The 7,422-nt window shown below is 44.6% G+C and overlaps 1 protein-coding gene across 4 annotated transcripts in view; it reads right to left on the bottom strand.

Moving 5' to 3' along the window:
* Positions 1 to 7,422, bottom strand: part of LOC116846492 (homeobox protein SIX1-like) — a 94,994-nt gene that overhangs the window by 57,984 nt on the left and 29,588 nt on the right. For 2 of the 4 annotated variants that reach the window (XM_032820401.1, XM_032820403.1), the window contains one exon: positions 4,292 to 4,525. The exons of the other annotated variants lie outside the window; for them this stretch is intronic. The gene's annotated coding sequence lies outside the window, so the exon portion shown is untranslated. The remainder of the gene's footprint in view (positions 1 to 4,291; positions 4,526 to 7,422) is intronic. 4 annotated transcript variants of the gene reach the window in all.

Genomic DNA, 7,422 nt, shown 5'->3' with positions numbered 1-7,422 from the left:
AGAGAGAGAGACATAGAGAGAGAGAGAGAGAGAGAGAGAGAGAGAGAGAGAGAGAGAGAGAGAGAGAGCGTACAAAATCGACTGCTGCAACACGACAAACGCGTGTTTGTGTGATTGACATCCCGGCAACACGTCGCATGCTGTTTGTCGTGCAGAGAGAGATGCCGCGATGTTGCACCGACAGCGAGTTTGCGGGAATCGTGCGTCGCGCATCTGGGACCAACACCGCTTACGTGCGCCAAAAAACAAACGGCGTCGCGTATGTGTCGACGCAATCGGAAAATCACGCGGGTCGATCCTCCACGGAGGGTCATCTTTCAAGGCAAATTGTTGCGTTTTTGCAACCATATTTTTTTTCGTCGCTGTTTGTTCCTCGAGCGATTCGAAAAAACACTGAAAGTCGTAAACGGCCATTCTCGTAATTTTATCCTTTTTTTCGCGTAAAACCAGCGAAGGTCGAAAAGTTATAACGGCGTTACGACAGGAGCAATAAGTTATATATGTCGATTGTAAATAATATTATGTCTGAAAAATATATGAGGAGAAAATATCTGAGGCAGAGAGGAGTAACGAGAAAGACAAGGTGCGTGTTTATCCGAATCTGATATCCGAATTTTGGAGTTTTCGCGCGTCCAAGTCTCCGGATTTGCGCAATTTTGTCGAGTGCTGTATATTTCAAAGTTTCATTCCACGACGCGCTTCGGTATATCGAAATTTCTTTTCGTTCGGGAGATGCTATCAACGGTATCAGCCGTGCGATTTATCGTTTAGCAATTGCGCGCTTGCGAAACGCAGCCAGGTGAGATTCCTGTGGAGTCCAGACAAGAAGGGGAGAGAAAGAGCGAGCGGGTGAATGAGGCAAGAGGGAAGCGGAGGACACGCTTCGTGTCGATCGTATCGGGCCCCGAATCTCGGAATTCGAATTTGTCGTGTTATCTGCGGATTCCATCGTAATTGCTTATCTACGAGGTGCCTGCACGCCCGAAACGGCCGCATCCACCTACTTTATGCTTCGGCCCACGGAACACGCGCGTGTGCATCCTCACGTGTTCGCCCGTCACCCGACTTCGGGAACGTTTATCGTCGGTAGGCACGTCGTATACACGTTGGTCCTCCGTGCCCTTTTTCCAGCTCGCCAGAGAGTTCCGGTGGCGCCTTGTCTCGCAGTTGATTACGGGGATAGATATCTCTCACGTCGTTACGTAAAAAGAAGCGTTTTGTAAAATCTAACTTAACCCGGTTCTGAGCCAAGTTCTCTGAGCCAACAAGATTGGCTTGTACTGAGCTAACTGAGAAGAATACAGTAGCCGGTTGCAAACATTGAGAAAAAAATACTTGCAAATTTAATTGGAATATAAAGTTTATTTTTGTGTAAAATAAATTTTTATCCTGTACGAATAAATTTTCAAATATTTTTTTTCTTTTAGTGAATAGGTACACTTTCTATCTGAAGATGCAACGTTTCAAATCGGAATTGAAAGCCACTGCTGACGTGTATGCATGCGCAATAATTGGTTATGACAGAAGCCGAAATGACAATACAGCGTGTGACATTTGTGAAATTTGGAGAGAGAAGGAAGGATTTACTTTTAAGTTCATTATTTTGAAAAACAATCTTTATATATTTACAAATTATTTCTGTGCATATGTGTCAACAGTGGCTTTCAGTTCTGATAACTTGGAACGTTGCGACTTGGAAAGTGTGCAAATCGATTTACAGCCGACTATACGTATTTTTTCAATTCAGAACAATCGGGAACGAATCAACTTGCGCGTTGAGAATTGATCTCGTTGCTAGACGGGCGAAAAAAAATGCGAATAAATTTATGCAAGTTATAAATAAGCCAGCACATGACGCGTACCTTCGCGGAACACGCAAATATCTTCCGGCATTTTGGAGCTTCTTACGTAGCCGCCCGGCGGAATTAAACACGAAAGTCAACAACGGTCGCGGAGGGCCGCAACTTCCAAGTTCCGCGAAGGAAATCTAAAGGTGGAGTCGTAAGGTAGACTTGCACGGTAACGGCGAGTCTGGCACGAGGCAGTATGGTCGGGCTGGCTGGCTTCGTAGCATGATCGGACGTAGTTAGTTCGGGACCGAGCGGCACGCATCCCAAACTTTGATTAAACGAGTCGCAGGGTCTCGCGGCCCGACTCATTTGTCTGCCGTCTGCCCTCCGCCTTCTTCCACCTTCACCTCCACCTTTCCTTCCCCGCTCCCACGTGGCTTCTACCCGCTACCAAGAATCGCGAGCATTCTTTGAAATTTAGCCAACGTGCTCGAATACTTAATGTCCTCTCGAAACAACCGTCTCGTTTTATCGTCGAGACAATCGACGATGACGAGGTGCCAAATTCTTACGCGTTGTCACAAATTATGAAAGACATATGAAAAGTGTCAATACAAGACATCTCACGAGACGCAATATTTCTGAGAAATTATAACTTCTTTTATAAATTGACCTCTTCAGATATAAAATGCGTGATTCTTCTCAGGGTGGTTCTTTTTTAATAAGTATATTTATATTTTTCTTTTTATTGCTATTTTCCTTGAAGAATTTTGAAAAGTAGATTACGAAATATATCCAATTAAAAAAATACAATAATTTAAAATTTGCATGACAAAACTTTTCTGAATGTACTATTTAAAGGGTTCAAAATTCATTTGAGGAAAATGGCAGTGTATGTTGTTGCGCCTAATTTTTTTGTTATTTTTATTGCATTATGATTCAAGTTCTTACTCTTTCTCTCTCTCTCTCTCTCTCTCTCTCTCTCTCTCTCTCCCTCCTCTCTATTCAAGTTCGACCGTGTTCGGGGTCAAGCTGTGTCAGCGTCAATTTATGTCCATACAACCGACTCGTATGCACTCGCGCGAGCGGTACGTTGAATCGTCGCCGATTCGTCGCGCGTACAGCAAAACTGATTACCGTTATCGGTACTGGGCGTCGCCGCGGTTCCATAAACGGATAATGGTACGCCACCTCGGTCCTATTCCCTTTGGAACATCTGTATGGAAGCCGTCTGCGGGCCGTGGATGGGGTAGATATCGTGTTACTAACGTCATCGTTGGCGAAGCGCTTCGAGGAGAAGAGAGAAGAGAGCAGAGAGCAGAGAGAGAGAGAGAGAGACTCGAAACGTATGGAAGGGGCCCATGCGGACCACACAGACGGTTTCCAACGGGTGCGAACTACCGTGCTGGATCTCTCGATCTTAACTCTATCGCCTGGCGATCGAACGCAGACGCGACAGCCAGCCATCGCGCTAACTTGAAATGGAAACTCTCTCTCGCGAAGCGCATTCCGCGTAACTTGATAAAAGATTCTTCGAAGGTGAGATAATGGCGCGTCTGTTATCACCGCGTTGTCTTTTGTGAGGGGGCGAGAGTAGAGATCCGTATTAAAATTCCCCGACTTTCATTAATATAGCATGCTCTTCCCTTTCTTTTCGATAGCAGCAACAGTCATTATTCAATTAATCTCATTTACAGTCCCGATTATGATTCCTTTTTTCACAATTAGGGACCAATATCTAAGAATTTTAATATTTACTTAAAAATATTTAGCTAATATCTTGATCAGGTCGGTCCCTATCAGTTATCTGCTTTACATGAGGTGATATTATCAGGTTCTAATTATTAATAAAGTCGCGTAATTATACGATAATCCTTACTATTAATGAGGTTCCCATCGCCACATTGCGTGACAGAGCCGATAATATTACCTTGTAAAAATCTCAAATAACTGATTGGGATTAGTCTAACAGGATGGAATAAATTTCTAATCAGTAATCATAGTGCACTACGATCTACAGTATAAGACATTTCATTCCAATAAAGAAAAAGTGTAGCTTGCAGAGACACGCAAGAATGATGGCTGGCGAGTTAAGTACTTGTTCAGCAACTCGTGTTACTTTTGATGTCAAAAGTGTGTCTGCAATTGGTACACAGCGCGTGTGAAGGTGGAAGAGAAAGAGAGAGAGTAGGTTTAATCCGCGTATTACATAATATATACATGACAGCACGATGAATGGAGCGAGTCGGCTTTATCTACCTTTACGTATCACTCGCCGTTCTTCGCGCGCGTCCGCGTGCGGAATAAAGAGCGCCGAATTCTGGCGATGCACCGATGCATCGCTCGGCGCGGCCAGTGTATCGCACGTGTGTGGGTGTCGCGGGGTGGCCACCTGTCTAGCGAGGTATGCGCCGATAGTATCACCGGAGAGAAAACCGAACGAACGTACGGACGGACGAGCGAACGCCCAGCGCTAAGCAAAGACAAGGGCGGTAACTCACCCCGACAAATTATAGAGTGGCCAGACAGCGCGTCTCTGTCCCTCTCGTTTTGCTCCTATCCCCAGCTTCATCTAGACTTTTTATCCTTGCTCGCCGCGCCAGCACGACCTACTCGGAGACGCGATGCTCCCTTGGATTTTCTCACACACTCGGGAAACATGGAAACGCATCGGCATTCGGCGAACAACGTTGCGTACTGGGAGACGTCGATAGAGAGATACTAATCTGCTTCACCTGTAATAGCAGATTAATGGCGCCAATTTTAATCTGAGTATATCTACTTTTCACGAAGATACGATCAATTCGTCGTATATCGTGTACATTACATTTCTTTTTATAAAAAAAAAAAACACAAATTCCATATCTTGCAGATCAAACTTATTTAAATAATTTAGTCTTGCAAAGCTGCTCGGTTCTTTGAGAGAAATTTATTGCGATTTATGTAAAAAGCATAAGATCGTGATCTGCATTTGTTCGATCGACGTTAATCGAAGTGAGAATCGCGCGAATTTCGCACCAACGCTCTGCACGCGCGTGCAAACTTGTTACACACGCACATACACGCATACACACGCTCTAGACACCCCAGACACGGCCTAACGAGCCGGATCTCGCGCGATGTAAATTACAAATAATAAATATCCGGTCGGCGGCCTTATCGAGCCCGAAAGATCGGAGATTTCGGCGGCGGCGGCGATGGCGGAAGGAGCGGGGCCCCCCTCGCGCTGCGATGTGGGCGGGCCCCCTCTACGGGGCCCCCCACGGGTATAAAAAAGTACTTCTCGCTTCGTCCTGCTGGGACATTTAACCCATTGCACTCGTGTGTCGCCTGCACGCGATGCACCCAGAAGTCCTTTCTCGCGCGAGCGCACCGCGAAACTCGATGATCGCGTATACACGTTGTTCGCTGTCGCGTGTATAATTTCGGATCTGCACGTGAACGTTAAGTATCTTGATAAGGACCGCGTTAAGATCCCGTCAAAATCGCATACGTTTAAGATTAACCAAGTAAAAGAGAGTGAGAGAGAGAGAGACAGAGAGGGAGAGAGAGGGAGAAAGACTTCATATATTTTGATCCTCTGCGTGCGTTTTTTTGACCTGTAAAATTAGATGTTTACTCGCGTAAGTAGAAAAAAGGCACACGTTACCGCCTGTCAGTTTTAATACAGTCCATATTTCTTTTTTTAGGTCTTACGACCTCGCACCCTCGCTTCTCTGTTTTCAATGAAGAGTTCCGAAATTTCCGACTGAAGTGCGGACACCGCGGTTTTACCATGACAAAAGTCGTCGGTTTTACGATTTACCCTAGTCATTGTATTTCATTCGCTGAACAGAAAACTTCTTGGATATGTCGAAAAAAAATAGTGATGCCATCGTTAATTGATTGTTGATGATTTTCTTCTAATTATTTAATTACTTGTATTATAGTTTAGTATGATTGTTTTCGTTTTTTATAATAATAAAGACAGTCAAGTTTTTTATTAGAAGTAAAGAGTCTTAAGTTTCATTAGATGTGCATCTATATGCGTTGTGCACTTTTAAGGATATTAAGATAGTTAATATTAAACTTCCACACCACTTTAGAGTTCTCCTAAAAAACTTCCTGTAAGAAAATTTAGCATTTTTAAAGTTTTTTGTTTTGAAGCAATGTAAGTCGTTTTCTTTAGTTTTCAGTGAAAAAAGTTATAAAATCTAAACTTTAACATAAGTAATTTAATAATTAGGACAATCGTCACTAATCGAATTATTATTAAAAGTTACTTATTTCGACTTCTTTAAAGCGAATTGGAACTACTGTTCTACGACTTTAGAGACGCAGATAAAAATGCTGTCATCGTATTCAGCGATCCAGAAAAACGTGTATAACTCCTGTTATACATTTTAAGTAAAAATTAATTCATTTTACTCATTGTCCTCCTTACAATTTAGTACGTCTAAACGGATCAAGTGACGTGACTTAAAATGGCAAGAATCATGTAACATAAGGTTCAGCCAAAATAGCACACTTGGATTTGCAGCGTAAGTAATTGTAAAATTAGTGTGCAATTAAGTTAATTTAATTTCAAGCTATGATCCGTCTCTAGTCTCTGTCTGTTTTCCGTAACGATCGTGTATTTGCGCGACAAGCTGCGGACCCGGTTTTAAGAAGGTCGGTCCGTTTGCGGGACACCCCGTGGAGGAAAAATGTGCCGATACAGTTCCCGACGGTAGGTTAAGTAAGAGAGTTGCCACATAGGGGCTCGCGGTGGTAATTTAATCCCCTTAGACGTAGGTAGGTGCGTACTTACGCGCGAACGTATACGTGTGGCACGTAAGACCGGCCACACACCGGTGCAAAAGGACGAGGACAGCGAGAGAATAGCAGGGAAGCCTCACTGTCGTGCGGTGATCTAAGATGAAGCAGGATGGATGCCGAAAGAGGAGTCTTAATAGAGAACGAGGAAACGAAGGGAGGATTCGCGTAGATTGTTCATCCGGCAGCTGATGGATTAATGTAAATAGCGCGTGTTGCAAGGACGACGTTATTAATGCGAGTGAATCTTCGGCGAACCCGTTCAATTCGTCTGTGTGCTCTCGAGAAGTTCGGGAAATTGCCGAATGATCGTAAATCGCGAATCGTCCGTGACTCTTTCGGTGTGACGAGTCCAGATCGTTGGAACAGGTGAACGCGTATCGAGCGAAACCGACGAGACAAGCTCAACGTTGAGAAGCGCCGAAACTACTCTGCACTATCTCCGGTCTCTCCTCTCTTTCCTATTTTATCTCGTCGCGAAAACAGAGGAAATTCCGCTCTGTCGAAGCGAACAAGATCTCCGCTGAAACAAAACGGCAGGCACGAGCTGGCCCGTCGTCCTGCCGTTTTATCAAATACCACGGCTCGCGCGAATTCGAATTAATCGATACGCGACACACCGATGCACCGTGAACGAGGCGGGCTGTAGAGGAAAGGGCGGGTAGAGGAAAGACCGAAGAAACCGAGAAACAAGCGCACCTTGCTCTAATTAAAAGGAAAAAAGGAGCTCGAGCGAAACCGACGGGGAGAGGGAGAGAGAGAGAGAGAGAGAGAGAGAGAGAGAGAGAGAGAGAGAGAGAGAGAGAGAGAGAGGGGGGGAGAGAGAGAGAGAGAGAGC

Source organism: Odontomachus brunneus, unplaced genomic scaffold (genome assembly GCF_010583005.1).
Source record: "Odontomachus brunneus isolate Ranch 3 - 2012 unplaced genomic scaffold, Obru_v1 Obru_scaffold_065, whole genome shotgun sequence".
Lineage (NCBI taxonomy): Eukaryota > Metazoa > Arthropoda > Insecta > Hymenoptera > Formicidae > Odontomachus > Odontomachus brunneus.
This window is presented reverse-complemented; position numbering and strand designations above follow the sequence as displayed.